Source organism: Bombus affinis, chromosome 10 (assembly GCF_024516045.1).
Source record: "Bombus affinis isolate iyBomAffi1 chromosome 10, iyBomAffi1.2, whole genome shotgun sequence".
Lineage (NCBI taxonomy): Eukaryota > Metazoa > Arthropoda > Insecta > Hymenoptera > Apidae > Bombus > Bombus affinis.
The window spans coordinates 6,044,370-6,062,425 of NC_066353.1; the positions used below are offsets into that span (position 1 = coordinate 6,044,370).

An 18,056-nucleotide genomic window follows, 5' to 3' on the forward strand; every position below is an offset into this window, starting at 1 on the left:
CTCGTGTTATTCAATCTACCCTTTATCGAAATTTTATTCGAATATTTTTCTGTACTTTTGCGAAATTTAATTGAATTCTACGAATATATGGGAAACGTTTTAAAATCTGTTTCGTTGAAAACCCTTTATCGAAATTTTATTTGAATATTTTTCTGTAATTTTGCGAAATTTGATTGAATTCTACGAATATATGGGAAACGTTTGAAAATCTGTTTCGTTGAAAAACGACGCCTTCGACATTTCGATAGGTGAGAGCGATAAAATAAACAATACTTGATATTATATTTGTACGGCATCGAGCATATAGTAAAATTATTAGGAAAACATTTATCAGGATTCATTGTTATCGAGAAAATTAAAATAAAAACAATCCGCGATTATGATACAGAAAAATCTATTAAAAATATTCGTGATGAATTCACATCCCACGTCCTTTTAACATACCGTGTAACGTTCACTCAATTTGCGAAAAAAAGATTCCCTCATTAACTCGCTAAATTTCGTCTGAAATACGGACGTCTCTGATGAATTTCGAGATAAAAGGGGGATATTAACAGGAACGTTTTGTATTGAATATTATAATAAAAAATGTAGATTAAGTGAATTTTCTGCAATTTCATGCGGGATGTACAAATTTCGTCGTATGATCGAACACTCAATTATGCTGTTGCACTCTTTTCTCAGTGTTAATCGTGAAATACACATTTTCTTTTTGTTTAAGCATGATCGTTCGAACACTGTAATCGAGAAAATATTTATTTATGATTTTCACAGATGATATCGTATGGATCGCATTAATCTTTGATTATTCTCCGTCTGGCTATAAATTGTCCATGGATCAAGATGTATAGCTACATATATCATAAAGTTAGCTCGATATCCACGAAAATTAGCGCGTTTATAATCGAACTCACTATTGGTCTACGAGTTCAGAGCAACGGAATTTTAACGTCTGATTCAAGGTCTCATATAGCATGTGCTTCTTTTAGAAATTATTTATGAAAATATTTGAATATTTCTAGAGATTTTTATGAACGTATTACGTGTGTGATAGAAAAAATTTTGAAATTTCGTTACTAGACTATTATGATCATATTGATAATATATGTAACAAACTAAAGAACATGTATAGAAGTTACAAGATATTTATTTCAAGCATACAATTCACAGAAATCGCTATATCATATAAAAATATATTGTATTATACAAGAATAATTATACATTTCTAGGAGACTTAAATTCTTCTATATTATATGTGATAATAAAGAGTAATGTCTGCGTATTTGTACGATATAATACATTTTATCAATATAACCACGACAGTCGACAATGACAATAAAACTGTCATAATATATATTCAGACAAATTTTCTACGATGGGCCCTCAGATGCTTTCGTGCGTTATCGTACCTACTTACATTCTACGCGAAATCGATGACGGAGAAAGTACCGGATGTTCTGAACTCGCTCGCGACAGATTTATACGCGCGATCCGACAGTCTGAATAAATTCGATATATTGCCGGGATACAAATGACATGGGGTCCTAGCAACATTTTCCGATTGACGGGAAATCGAAATGTAAAGAGGATCCCGACGAAGGAAGGAAAGATTTTTCTCATCTATATTCGGAATATTCATGGATTGTTAGTTTTCACCATTCCAACTTTGTCGCAATTTATTTTCAACTTATTGGACATTAATTTTGATTTATTATATATATTTATACGCGGAATACAAGGGTAGCAGATGGCTTTTTCAAGATGTATGAATCATAACCACAAGAAGCACAATTAAATATTTATCCCTTCCGTGTTAGTATGTTGATGAATCTTTTGATTGTAGCTTGCAAGAATAATAGTAGATTAGTTTAATTCTACCCAGTTAATTATTCATATAGAAATATGTTTTTACAAAATTTATGCTATTAAATTTTACATTTTATATTTTACGAGAGGAAACTCTCGACACGTCTTGTCCATCTGAACGTTTCTCAAACGTGCACGAAATCTTTTTCCATTTTATTCGACGTCAGAGATACTTTTTTTTAACGTCGGTCTTGAATGATATATTAGAGATAATATATACACATCCTGTCCTTTCTTACCAAAAGATCGCCCAGAGCCAACGAAAACATGTAAACGTTGGACGTATTTTTCATGTTGGAGTCGGCCCCCAAAGTAATCATCATCATTCCATTTCCAAATACACCCACTATCAAGATTATTAAGAATATCCCAGGCGTTTGGATGGGCGATGGATGTATGGAATGTAACCATTGTCCTCCTCGACAAGGATCGTTGCAGTCAGATTCACAGCCATCTGTAAAAGAATAAATCCACGTCTTTTCCATTCTTGAATATTCAACCGCAGTCACTGCAATTTACTCCCTTTTACCGCGTTAAGGACAACTTGAAATTCTTCAACATTTTTCCAGCAAATTTATTTAGTTTTCCGCGGAATAACAAAGCAAACTATGCGTTATGTATTTTATTTCCATTTTCAAACGTTGTACGCGCGTGCTAACTCTATTCGTTACGCGTATACATTTTTATAGAGAGACAAGATTTTATTTGTCAATGAAATTAAACATGAATTTCATCAATCAGATATTTCGATTTATTTTAATTCGATCGATTGCTCTTCGACAAATTGCGCCGGTTGTCCATCGTTATTTCCTCACGCTGCTTCCACGTCTAACTATCGAATGATTGGATAACAATTTCTCATCGAGCCGGAGAATCGGTCGGATTTCGACGATCAACTACTAGTTCAAAAATTGAAACGATACCAATAAACGTGCCTTTCTCCCTCGTAAAACTATACAGTCATTTGAATGTATTGTAAAAGTTCTACTTTTCGTGTATTTCCATGGAGGTTAGCTAAATTGGTATGTGGACGAATGTGAATTTACGTGTGTGTTTATCACTGGAAATAAAACGAAAAGACTGCACATTCCCGTGGAAGGTAGGTAGGCAAAGAAATTGTCCATTTCTTTTGATATTTCAAGAAAACTACCTCGACACCTGTGTGCGCGTTTTAAACAAATTATTTGCCCAATGGCACGTGATAATACCCTGTAATCGGAAGCTTTGTAGTTTGCAGCGATAAGGAGACTATACGAATATATTTAAATTGTATTTCGGCTATGTAGTTATTGGGAAAATTGGAATATTTATAGAAAACTTTTATGAATATTATGTGTTTCATATGAAATTATTATAGTTATATCGGTAAGGTTTGAAAGAAATCTGTAAATGTATATAGAAACTACAAGACATACACTTAAATCGTCGCGTGCCACTAATATTTCGTAGCGATCACAATATTTATTTAAATAATTCATCATGTTGTTAAGCCTAAATATTCAGTCAGACTATTTTTATCATTCATTATGTGTTTAAAATAAGTGTTTATAATATATACCAATTTTTATATTAAGTGTTTTAGCATTTTTCAAGCAATTTTTTATTATCATGTAATTTTTATGTCATGTATACATTTTTATATTATGTATGTATAATAATGTCCCATTAATAGTTCTAATTAAATTCCAAACAGTTTTATATAACACAGACAATATATGCATAAAAGTTGTCTACGATAAATATTCAAATATATGCAGCGTGGCGAACCACTGTAGGTAAAAGAAGCAAAGAGAAAAGATGTATCATTCGATACCAGATGGATTTCTTTTCACGTGAGGGAAAAAAGGTCCCTTTTACGAGATGTTTATTCGAGCTATCGCGGGGAGACGCGGTCGTTAGAATACGCGTCAACGGGAGTCGTAAATTCCCGTTACGATTAGAATAATCGACACCACGAATAGTTCGATCCCCGTATTTCGGTTAGGATAATCGGGGTGGTTAATGCGGTATAACACTGGGAGTCAGAGTTATAATAATGTATATTTCCAACACTTTATAAAATCACAGTTCGTTCGTGAGTGTCGAGGCGTGCAGACGTGCCCGGCAAAGTCCACAAAGCAGCAAGTGACCATCCAGTTGCTGCTGAGTGCCGAGACGTGCAGACGTGTGTCCAGTGCCCTGTGAAGTTCACAAAACTCCACGTGACGCCCAGCTGTCGAAAGCGAATCCAACTAACCTAGCCAGGGATTAACAGCCTCTCGACTAGTTCTTTCACACTGAATTAACTAGCTCGATGATGGCTCTATCATTTCCAACAGGCTCCCCGGAGCAAAATTATATCACCGCCATGTTTCCTCCCCCGTGGCAAGAGGGCAACGCAACTATCCTGGTAAATGACCATCACACGAAAAAACGAAAGCTCGAACCGACCAAGACAAATGTAAACAAGATTCAAACCAAACCATCAGCCAGCCAAGTGACTACCTACAATAGATTCTCAATTCTGGAGTCCACGGAAGACTCCATGATTACAACCGAAAAGGTAAATAATCTCCATACTCAAAGAATTCCCCCTCCCCCACCGATATTCATTAACGACGTAATCGACATACAGTCAATGATTAAAACTATCGAAAAAGACATCAGCAAAGAAGACTACAAACTAAAGATTAACAACAACCAAGTGAAAATACTGCCGTCCCACCCAGACGCCTATAGAAAGTTAACCAAGCTATTAAAAACGTTAAACGCCAAATTCCACACATACCAGCTCAAACAAGAAAGACCATTTCGAGTGGTGCTACGCAATATCCATCACTCAGTCGATCTAGACGAACTAAAATGCGAACTGTCAAATCACGGCCACGAAGTAACTAACATCAGTAACATTAGGCATAGAATCACAAAAAACCCACTATCCTTATTTTTTATAGACCTAAAACAAAGAACAAACAATAAAGAAATCTACAATATCAATCGGCTGATGAACTCCATAGTTAAGTTCGAGCCACCTCTTGTAAAGAAAGAAATAATACAATGCAAGAGGTGCCAAAGGTACGGCCACACGCAGAAATACTGCAATCACAACTTCCGGTGCGTAAAATGTGCAGGTAATCACCCCACTGACCAATGCACTAAATCCCCGGAAACCCCCGCCAAGTGTATCCACTGTCAAGGAGAGCATCCTGCGAACTACAAAGGATGCTCAGCCTACAAATCGCTACATAACATAAAGTATCCAAAACTGAGACCCAAGGACATAAACATACAAGAACCTAAACCCCAAAAACTCACCTCACCAACAGTATCCTATGCGCAGGCAACGCAAGGAAACGTATACAACTCGAAAACACACAGTGTACACACAGAAAATAGAATTCCCACCCCACAAAGCACAGACAACTTTGCCAGACTCGAAAAACTTATCGAGAAGCAAACTGAGCAAATTAACAACTTGCTGTCACTACTCACACTCTTCATGGACAAATTCATAAGCACAGAAGCAAAATAAAACCAATGCGAATAGCTCTGTGGAACGCCAACGGTCTAGCTCAGCACAAAGCCGAACTAGAACTATTCTTAAAACAACAGCAAATCGATGTGATGCTCATATCCGAAACCCACTTCACCGACAAAAACTACCTCAAAATACACGGCTACAACTTCTACCACACCCAACACCCCAGCGGAAAGGCTCACGGCGGCACCGGAATCATAATCAAGTCAAACATCAAGCACTACGAACTTCAACCATTCCAGAAAGACTACCTCCAAGCAACAAACGTAGCAATAGAAGACTGTCATGGTACAATCACCACCTCAGCTGTATACTGCCCTCCCAGACACTCAATCGCCAAAGAAGACTTTGACCACTTCCTGGACACCCTGGGCAGCAAATTCATAGCCGGAGGAGACTACAACGCTAAACACATCCAATGGGGCAGCAGACTGGTTACAGTAAGAGGCAAAAACCTCCTCAACAGCATATTAACCAACAACCTCAACTACCTTACCACATACGAACCCACACACTGGCCCACCGACACAAACAAAATACCCGATCTCCTTGATTTCTTCATAACTAAAAATATCTCGTCAAGACACGTCCAAATCAATTCCTCGGCTGATCTCTCCTCTGATCATTCCCCCGTGATAGTAACAGTCAGTTCAACTATCATCGAGAACACACCTAATGGCTCCATTCATAACCAACACACCAACTGGCAGCTCTTTAGAGAAGTCTTTACCCACGCAACTTCAGCCTCAACCTCACTAAAAACCAATGATGAAATCGAAGCAGCCACGGAATACCTAAATGCGAGCATAATAAACGCTATCCGCGTCTCCACACCGGCAAAAACGTCCACCAGCAACCACGAATACCCCCAGTACATACTAAAAAAAATAGCAGAAAAACGTAGACTAAGAAGGATATGGCAGACCCATAGAACACCGGAGGACAAACGCAAACTAAACAACGTAACTAGAAAACTATCCAAAACCATAAAGAACTACAATAATGACCGTTTTCACAAATACCTCGCCAGCCTGTCCCCCACAGCCGACTCAAACTACTCACTATGGAAAGCCTCCAGGAAACTCACGCGCCCCCCACAAATAATACCTCCAATCCGCCGCCCGCAGGGTGGATGGGCGCGTAGCCCTATAGAAAAAGCCAACCTATTTGCCAAACATTTGACTGAAGTATTCCAACCCCATTCCTCCATAGCTGCAGCGGACGTCACCGAATACCTGCACACTCCCTTCCAAATGTCCCCTCCTATTCAACCCATCACTTCTGCAGAGATCATAGAAGCAATCAGTCGCCTAAACCCCAAGAAAGCAGCAGGTCACGACCAAATAGGAAATAAAGCAATCAAGGAACTTCCCATAAAAGGGATTGCACTCATCGCATCAATCTTGAACGCCATCCTCCGCCTTGAACACTTTCCTAAGGCGTGGAAAATCTCACTAATCACCCTCATCCCCAAACCCGGTAAACCAATATATGAAACCAGCTCCTATCGCCCAATCAGTCTCTTACCTACCCTGTCTAAACTATTCGAGAGGATGCTCACGAATCGTCTCCTTCCACTCCTAGAAGAATTGAAGACTCTCCCAGATCACCAATTCGGCTTCCGAAAACAACACTCAGCAGTAGAGCAAATCCACCGCATAACCCACATGATCAGCCAAACCCTTGAAAAGAAAAAATACTGCTCAGCCGTATTCCTAGACATCCAACAGGCATTCGATAAAGTATGGCATGAAGGGCTACTCTACAAGCTTAAAAAAATCCTACCCCACCCATACTACTCTATCTTAAAATCCTACCTAACCAACAGACAATTCATAGTTAAATGTCTAGGCGCCACTTCCGCAACATTCCCAATAAAATCCGGCATACCGCAAGGTAGTGTCCTCGGACCCCTACTATTCTCCATCTACACTGCCGACTTACCCTACTATTCTCCATCTACACTGCCGACTTACCCATATCAAACGAGGTAACAATAGCAACATTTGCCGACGACACAGCACTATTAGCTACCCACGCAGACCCGGCAATTGCCTCATCCACTCTCCAGCGAAGTCTCGACTCCATGGAAAAGTGGTTCCAAAAATGGGGTTTTAAAATAAACGAAAAAAAATCCTCCCATGTAACCTTCACGCTCCGAAAACAAACCTGCCCCCAGGTCACCATTAACAACACAATAATCCCAAGCAAGGACTCCGTAAGATACCTGGGCATGACCCTGGACAGGAGGCTAACTTGGGAAAAACATATCTCGGAAAAAACAAAGCAACTAAAGGAAAAACTAAGAAAATTCTATTGGCTCACGGGTCGACGCTCCAAACTAAACATACAGAACAAAATAACCCTCTACAAGGCCGTAATAAAACCTGTCTGGACCTACGGAATCCAACTATGGGGAACAGCAAGTAACTCCAACATTGAAATACTCCAACGCTTCCAATCGAAAACGCTAAGATCCCTATTAAATGCACCCTGGTATGTTACCAACGAAACAATCCACCGAGACCTCAAGATACCTACAGTCAAAGATGAAATACACAAGTCCAGAAGCAGATATAGCACAAGAGTCATCAACCACCACAACCCACTAGTCACCCAACTACTGGACACGACGGACCAGATCCGCAGACTAAAAAGAAAATACCCACTAGATTAAACCCTTAGTCCTACTAGAATCAACAATATAAAGCTATTATAATCCATGTCATTGTATCACGCCAAATTAAGTTACTGAAAATTCTCAACGAGAATTGATTGTAAATATTCTAATAAATAATAAAAAAAAAAAAAAAAAAACTTTTTTGAAGCGAACGAACATCTTGTGTATTCACTTTTGCATCGTCTATTTGTTATTTCCAGCAAGTTTTTTTTTTTTTTTTTTTTTTATTTATTAGAATATTTACAATCAATTCTCGTTGAGAATTTTCAGTAACTTAATTTGGCGTGATACAATGACATGGATTATAATTGCTTTATATTGTTGATTCTAGTAGGACTAGGGGTTTAATCTAGTGGGTATTTTCTTCCAGCAAGTTACAGACGAAGTTGCAATATCACGGTTCCATCGCTTCAGCATCCTGTTTTCGAATTAATGTAGTTGAGCCACCCGCGTCAGATGGATATATATCCGTGTACCTCCTTATGTAAAATATTTTTCCAACGTCTGCTTTTTAAATTTCGATCATATATATGCTTTTGTAAAGCACAAATTTGTTTGAACTTTCGAGTTATTTCCTCGCTCGTTGAATAGTTAATCTACAGTAGTAATAGCGTTGTATGTTGAAACAAGTATACCTTAAATATATAATTAATGGTAAACACGGTTTTACAATACTAACAATATTGTAGTTCATTAATATAATGCAAAATTGCAACTATAAATACTATATTACAATGAATAATTTTAGCTATTGAATATTAATACCTGTTTAAGGTAATTGTTAATTGCAATAGATACCTTCTAGCCTGTTCTAAGTTTTACCAATCTAATCACGATAATCGAGTCTCATTACTCAAAGCGAAATTTCCAAATGTTCCAAAGGGTATAATACTCAACGATAAATTAGCACGAGGACATTTTGAACGTAATTTTTCCGTGGTTTACCACGCGGCGCGTTTCATTAAAATTTGTTAATTGCTATAAGGAAATTCACGCTGCGTGCCAAAATTTTCAGACTTTTCCAATTTCGAGCTCTTTTGCAATCAGCTGAAAGCTGGATAGGCACAAAGGGGACGTAACTATGAAATTTTCTCTCAGCGTATACACGAGGTACAAGAGTTCTTGGGAATCAAGCATGAAGATTAGGGGAAACTATAGTTAGCGCAAACGGGTAAACGTTGTACGCGATTGTAAAGATAAGACACGAACGTAAGCGAAAATGCTCATTAACGAAGTATAATATACGTTGAAGATTGCACGTTAGAATTGCAAATTGCGACGTTGTATCTTCCTGATCTGAAAACGCCAACATCTTAGAAAACCCTTTAAAGGAGAAGAAAACATTGGTGCTGGTGAAACGATTCAAGAATGCAATATAGTGGAATGATATTCGTGTAATTGTCTTTTAACTCCTCTTTCCATCCTGTTTTCTTATTCCTTTTTATCTTCCCAAGTCTTTAAATAAGTCTCTTCTATATTTATCATTCAAAATATTTTAGTTGGAAATGGAAAGGAATAAGCCTTGCGCTATAGTGTGATTTTTCATTTTCCGATACGCCGTTCCTTTTGTCCCATGCAAAATCCACGCGTCCATATCTGAATGCTCGATAACGAATCGCGGCACAATAAAAACTAATCAGATCTATCGCTTTGCTATATGACCTTTCTACCATTTTAAATTGATATAAACTCAACGACAGCGAGAACTTCGAACGCTGCACGGTACGGCATTTAGATGAGGATTTAGGACAAAAATCAGAATTTGCTGGCCGCGTTCGCACGCTTGCGGGCTACGTTTGCACGTTTGCAGGCCACGTTCTCTGGTTTTACAGTGCGGCGTTTGAATGAGGATTCGGGACAAACATTTTAAAAATACATATAATATGCAGTTTTCCAGAAACTTAATATCAGGGAATTCGATGTGAATAAAAGTCTGTTTACCAAATATCTCTTAGTATTTTCCCTACTTCCTGGTTCAGTTCAAATATTATAATTATTTATTGTTTTTGTCTAGTCCCTTTTTCTAAATTAAAAAAAATAAGATTTTTTGTCAGATATTATAGACATCTAGTAAAGAACAGAGTTTTCATGTAAAAAATTTTGTTGAGACAAGTGTGGTAAACAATCAGCCTGCGTGACGCTGTTGAGAACTGTTCGACTCGAAAATGCTCGTCGATGCTATTTCGAAACTTCATATTCTGACGAAAAATCAATACAAAAGTAATTAACCATAGAACCTACAAATTTTTTAGAAAGTCAATTTTCCATGGAAAAAGGTTACTATTGTTGACATGTATAGCATCAGTCCTCAACTACCTAATGGTGAAATGAACGGATGGTTCAATATAAAAATTTACAGCTGGAAAGATAATTCCAAATTGACTATCATAATGTAAGGGTTTATAATGTAAAGTAGCAGCATTCAAAAGAACAAATAATTCTGAAGGCAAGCTGAATACGTAATTCCAATTTCTAAAAGTTTTTTCAGTTTCGTACCAATATAGACGACTGTTATCGAAAAAATTTTTCAGAAGTCGAACAATGAAAGTTGATAGAGTTGGTCAGTTTAATTTCCACGTGAATCGAATGTGTAATAGATGTCCTGATACTAATCGAATACTAACGATATCGCTTTAACGATACTTGAAAAGGAGTTCTAGCTCTTCTAATGAAGTAAAACGCAGATACACACAAATTAATAAAATCTCGTTCTACATCGTTTGATTTCCAAAGGAATTTCTTATCTTCTTAGGAAACAGTGTTTTATACGTAGTAACGATACCATCGATGAACGTATGTGTAAATTTCACGAGCTGAGTCGCGTATCTTGCACGATCGTATTCTTCGAAACTTTATGGCTCCCCATAACGATTCTCCCGTCTGTGAAACTACGTATTGTCTTGCTTCGTTACCGGCGAAGTTAAACGTGGTGTCGAAGTGATATTTCACGGAGTTGATAAATAAGAGAAATGGAACGAAATCGACTGCGTTCGAAAGAAATTGCACCATCTGAGTTTAATTTATCCACGTCGCAGTAGCGCTGAAACTTCGTTATTTCACAAACATTTCCAACGATTTCATCACGCTTTCGTGATTTCGTGACTGGTAATATATTCCTTTCGATTCTCTGTTTGTAGATTTTTACGAAGATCTCTGCAGCTTCAGCGCGATGTTCCATGTCCCATGAATCAGACTAGATTTACGCCTGAACTTCGTGAACGAGTTTGAAGCGAATACAACGTGTGACGAGTTTCGTGCCATGCGTTAAAAGAGTCCAACTTAGTTTTCAAACAGTCAGTGAAACGTAAAGCAACCCTGGCCATGGTATAAAAGGATATACAGGGTGTTAAAGCTGTGGACAATATTTATAGGATTTTATATATTACATGTCAAACGTGAAGATAATGAAAAAACGCTTATATAGAAAAATATTATTCGAGGCTTATTTTTTAATATAGATAGTTGGTTACACGAATTATTTTCGAAATAAATATTTATCCAGGATAGTTATTCGAAAATCATTTTAAATTCACCGATAGCTGCATAGATCGATGAATCAGCTGATGAAACTTTCTCTTCATTCTATTCACATCTCGCGTTTCTCATTTTGAGTCAAATAGAAATTAAATATATAACAATGGAAATTCTATCGTCGTTTATTTTCTCAGGAACAAGGGACGTAAAGTTCGAGTAAAATAAAGAGAAAAAGCCGTAATTCATAAATTTTTACCGCAAAGTTAAATTGTTTATGAATTGAAAAATAAGCTGTAAATCTTTTTGTGTATGAATATTTTGACCTGTTGAATGATACACTATAAATGTCACCCACTTTTCCTCATCATCTTGTTACAAGTATCGTGTTAAAGATGTAGTCCTCAAAGTGTTTTTTTAATCGTCTACAATCCCAGATGAAAGGAGAACTATCGTATTACGTTCTCTTAGAGCAATTGAAAAATAACTCTCGTACTTGCGATCGAAACATTCAATCTGCTAGTTTCAGACCCGTTAATGGCACCAGTACCATACCCTCGACATTCGGAATAAGATGTATCTGTTCTCAATATCGTAGACACCCAAACTATCTATTTTCTCTCTTCTTATGGTAGGGTGAAATTGAATTGCGGTTTTGGAATTTCTCGATCGCAAAGAGAAATGATCGTGATAGAAGGAGTATACCTTGTGTCAGACTCTATCAGTTGAAGTAAATTTACGGAAAACAGAATGCTACGGAAATGTGTCAAGTTTGACATAATCCAATCACATAGATTATTAGAAATATTATAATTATTAAAAATGTAACTCCCTCCGATAATGCACTAGTAAAATCATCTTGTTCCGGTATGCAAGCGACACACAATTTTATAAACTATACTATTATTATTATACTATTCTTTGCATAAGTAAAATACACAAAATGTGGCAAATATCGACAGGCATTTAGAAATCGCCCTACTACTATAGCTCGCACACGGAATTAAAAGGATTGTCATTGCATTCATAGTTGCAGTAGTATTTGCAATAATTGATATTAATGACGTTATGCGAATATTATCCGCCTTGTCGCTGAAAGTGATTATTCGAAATTGCTTCGGACTGAAATGCCGTGAATTCGTTGCGACAGAGGGTAACAGGTGTCATGTTGTAAATATAACGCAGCGGGACGCGACTAAATGTAATTTTTTAATAACGACAATCCTGGTCGTACTCGCGACGAGCGAAATGGCGATTGCGATGCGCAGATTTAACGTTGTAAAAATACGTCTGTCATATACATATTCTATGGTGTGCCACGATCAACGGACTGAAACCGATTGCCGATGAAGTGTGGCCGAAAAATGGACGATGTATGTATAACTACGTTTCAACGATCTATTCTAATGGGCCACGCAAATTCATTCACGTTCAAATTCGACCAGTCGTGCGAAAAACGCGATTTTATTCTTTTATTCTTAAAGGCGATAATTTGGTTTCATGTATAGAATCAGTACACAATAAAAGCAGCTGATATTACGATATTGATTTATCGTTTTCACGAGTGTTGGATTCTCTGTACCTGTTATAGGAAATTTGCCCAGTTTGATATTATACACGGATATACGATACAAAAAATTAATAAACTAACTCGATAGTATTTCAATCTTATGTGTATTGAATGATAAATTTGTTTTTTAGCCGATCTGGAACGAATACCTGAATCACGCTCTAAAACCAATTATATTCATACTAACATACTCCACTGTAATTATGTTTTAGAATAGTAAAAACTTAGGTCGAATATGAGAGATGTGCTTATTTTGGAGGTTCTCTGTGTACAAACATTAGAACACTTTCCAGAAACTAATGGACAAATACCTTAGAACGAGCCAGCTTATTTCTTAGAACGAGCTAATCCGAGTGATAACAACGGTATTAAAATATATCGATTTGTCGGAGAGGGAAAAACACCGGAACCTCTCCTTGGATTCTCGGGAATACCGTAATGTCGTAATTTAGATTAAACAAATGTCGCTCCGATTGTTCGAGGTTTATGATAGTGAGCTTGGGCTCGAGGCGACAACCAGTCGCCGAACGTAGCCGCGGTCAAGGGATGAACGTTTTATCTAACAAAGGCACAGAGTAACTCTATACCTCTCCTTTAAAGAAATAGCCGTAGCGACACGTGGCAGTAAATATTTCAAAGGTTTCTGTTCCGTGGCTCGCCACACGCAGATCCTATCCTTCGGGTAAGATGATCTCCAGATGTCAATATACCTCCGCAGTATGTTTAGCTAACTTGAGGACCCGCAATAAATCTTAAGATTTAGTCAAGCAAAGTTCTTCATTTAGACAAACAGTCCTTGTTGCAACTACGGGACGATAGGAGAAGCCTATCTTCCACGAACGATGCCCCCGTCAACAACCTCCCCTCAAGGGCGGCCAGCATCTCTTTCAAAACGCCGATATGGAGATCGACCAATTAGCAACAGCGCTAATTTCCCTCACCTTTGGAACGAAAGCTTTCTTTGACGAATCCGAGGATCTCATGTCCTTAGACCCACCCATTATAGTTTTCCTCGACGGCATCGTCGAGACGGAGAGCTACTATCCGGTACGATCTCGACGACGACTCAAGTAACTCTCGGATACGTAGTGATGGCCCCATGCATTAACATTGAGTACAACTTAGACGCTAAAGAAGAGTAGAGTTCGTCATCCCGTTGACCGTGGATTCGTTATTGAGCCTAAGATCATTGTCATTAGCTTCTCGAGTATCAAATTATCGCGATTACTTGTCCAATTCCAACATGGTCATGTTTGCACTAGTAAATATCTCCTCTATTGCATAGTGATCACGTCTAGTGTCAATAGGGATTCGTTTACGCCCTTAACCCTAACTCTAATCGTAACGCCAACCCGACAGATTAATTTCAAGTATATTCTACGAGTTAAATAATGACGTTGATTCCTGCTCATACAATTGTTACGTTTCTGTTTTTATTCATTTTAACAAGACAATGGACAATGCGTTGGAATAAATATTTTTATATCTAATATGAAGGGAAGACATTTCTAACGAAAAAAGATGTATAATTTCAAATAAGATAATCGTATCGACGCAACGTGTATGTATAATGGTAATAACTATATTAAGATAAACCACAAATGAAATATCTTCAAGAGTGTTCTTACGCACCAGCGTATGGGAACATTTTAATCAATAACATACATATGTATGTAGAAACCAATACCTATATAGAAGCTCCAATACATTCATAGCGTTCTGTACTGCAGATGATATTGCAATGGAAACCGAATGGTGGCCCATTAATTTCGGGATAACCAGAAATTGGTATTCGGAAAGTCCAAGCTATGGTTTAGGTTCCATTAATTATTTACTAGTCGGAACTTGTGAGTTTGAAGCGTGCTCTTTTAGAAAAAAGTTCCTGATGTATTGTCGATGTCGTGTTTACGGATGAACTAGCATTAAGTGTCGATAGATGAACATACTATTTCCACGTTTGCGATGCGGAGATATTCCACAGCTTGTGTAACTTTAATTAATGTCTCAGCTTCGATTAAACTTTAAAGCATTTTGAATGGAATATTCACGCAAGTTCGCAAATGTTGTGTCGAATTATAATGATTTGTAGAACCACGCACAGTGTCGCGAGACGTCGTCCTAACGAAGAAGATGAACGATACATCGCCGCGTCGAAGGAAATGGGGGACTGTTAAGAGGTAACCATTACAGGGAAGATCCGATCCGAAATTCACTTTACGTATATTTATCGACCATATTCTCTGTTATATTCTTTTATGAGCTATGGGATCGTTTAACTTCTCCCTAACGATCGTCTCTGTGTCACAGAAATTGCATCGGTGGATCGTTTCCTTGGTGTGTAAAAGCTGAAAATTTTCTGATATGAAAGAGATATTCTCAATACACGTTCGTAATACGTTGGTAATAGGCTCGTAGATAAAATACTACGATGCATTCAAGCTATTTGAGGCGAGTAAATGCACGATACACTATAGAAACATAATGGCGCTGGTTTCGTAGTTTTTCAAGGCAGGCTGTTTTCCTTGGTCTATAATTTATGGAATGTTCGCGCGAAGCTTCACAAAGCGGGACTCTAAGGCAGAGTTCGCGTGGCTAAAGGGTTTTCTAAAATGTAAATACCGCTTCCTGGAAGTAGAAGAACATGCGAAACCACTTAGTACACGAGGTAATCTTTTGGGTATAAATTATTAATCCTTAAATGCATAGTGTCATCATTTGATAATACAACTTTTTTCTTAACATAGCAAACATATGCGAGGCATTGTGAACAGAGATAGACTAAAATATATTTCTTCTGAATGTAAGTTTATGAATAAAATTATTATACTACGCATAGTTCGATCCAAGTAACATAAAAATACTGTCAAATTAGTTTATTTCATTTGTACGTTTGATCATCCTATTGTCTTCGTCTCTTGTTACAGTCAAATGTTTTAAAAATTGTGTTATGCAGTCAACGAGATAAATAACTGACTATATCTTCGCGATAATCGACCTGCAATTTGCTTATACCTTTCAGACACGTTATAGCCACCTTTGATAACAAAGTACTTTCCCAAGTAAAAAATTAAAAAAAATAAATGGCGTGAATTCAATAATTTTTCTATGATTTTGTGGTTTGATTATATCTAGGGAGAAGAATCAGGGTTTGACAAATCTATTGCGACCATTTCTCTAACTCTTTAGCTACAGAAGTGTTCCACTTCGCATTCTTCCTTCTGGTAACGCGAAAACTCATCACGACGGATATCTTGAGGTACGAAGTTAACGAGAAACTTTATCCATTTTGTGACAATCTCCAGAATATAACTTTTTCAATTAGGTACAGAATTTGAACTTTCAAATCGAAATTTCCGTTCATTAGTTCGTGTGCAAATGAACCGAACGGAAAGGAACAAGTGCCGTGCTGATGTTGAAGTTCAGCGTCCTACGAAAGTAATTCGTGAAAGTTGCGAACTGCCGAAGAAGTCGAAGAAGTTCTTAAAGGTTCGTGGATAATCTTAATTTAGTTCTAAAGCGCAAAAAACATTTGGATGCGATTAAAATTTCCGCGTGAATATAAAGGGTGATCGTTAGGAATTGATTTCTGCACGATGTCATAACGAAATTGAGAGAACATATAGAACCAAACCGAGCAAATACACCATTGAAATTGGCAAGCACCTGTCGCGTCGATATCGCGACACGCTTTTATAGGCTTTCCCCTTTCATTAGCTTCCCAAATTGCAATATTCGCGAGATTGGAATCAACTTAGTGTAGTATCGGAAAAAAAGGATAGGATTAGGATAATTTAGATTTGTAAAATTCTCCTAATACTATTTATTAAGATAAATGAAAATAACAGAGATTAATTGGACAGAGAACGATAAATGTTCAACTTGAACTAAAACACAAAAGTCTTATTCCGCTCAAATCACTCTCGCAACTCTATAACTTTAACAACTCGATCTCTCTACAACGCTAGTGTCACGTAAAAATAAAGAGAAATTTTATAAGGAAGAACAAGACTTTATTTTCACTTGGTTTATACAAGTATAAGACACTTCCGAACTCTAGCCGTGACCGTACGAGAGTGAGTCTTACAATCTTTTTACTTTCGGTCATCTGTTCTCTCATTATCCCCACTACCCTGTAGGCGTACGTGACCGTTGCTACGCTTCTGGAACATTTGGTGGAAGGGCCGTTAGGCCATAAATGAATCCTCAGGTACTCCGCCAATATACATTGTCGCCAAGGTCGCCATGTGTTCCTCTCGTCGGTCCATCGGGTTCGAAGTATGCCGACCGGGACACCATCCTGCCCGAGGTGTGTGTGTGTGTCCTGGTCTCTGATGTGATTTACGTTACATACCTCCCTCCTTAGATTGATTTTGGTCCTCTAAAATCTCAGTGTTTCTTCAGGATTGTTTTATGGAGGCTAATTGGCTAAAAGTGTGTTTTCTTCTTTGTCTTAATCGACAAGACAAAACAAAAACAAAGTGCATAACAGCTACTTATGGAGAAGGTGAAGACCGTCCTGGAAAATAAGGTTTAATACGATTACCATGTATTTTCCTAATCGAGTCATTCACCATTATTTCGTAATAAGGGGTTTTTACTTTTTCAATGGTGTACGGCCCTAACCATTCAGTATCTAATTTGTGTTTTTTATGATCATTATGAACTAATATTAAATCTCCTTCTCTAAAAATGGATTGAGGTTTAATAATTTTTTTTCTTTGATCTCTTTGGTATCTTTGTTTACTCTTCGTTAGAGTTTCCCTGGCTTTAAGTAGCTTGGCATCCCATTCTCGTTTCCTGAAGCTGACCTCATCAGCGTATGTTCTTTGCGAATTTTGGGATATGGTAGATGGGAGATTGGCCTTGTGTCCAAATGTTAGTTCGAAAGGGGTATATCCAGTGGCATCATGAACCATAGTGTTATATGCTAGACACACAAAATTTAGGTTTTG

General features: G+C 37.6%; 1 long non-coding RNA gene across 1 annotated transcript; it reads left to right on the forward strand.

Moving 5' to 3' along the window:
• Positions 1–14,469: 14,469 nt before the first annotated feature.
• Positions 14,470–17,715, forward strand: LOC126921572 (uncharacterized). The gene is made up of 3 exons (XR_007712404.1): positions 14,470–15,904; positions 16,237–16,360; positions 16,427–17,715. It is a non-coding gene; the product is annotated as an uncharacterized LOC126921572 (long non-coding RNA).
• Positions 17,716–18,056: the final 341 nt, after the last annotated feature.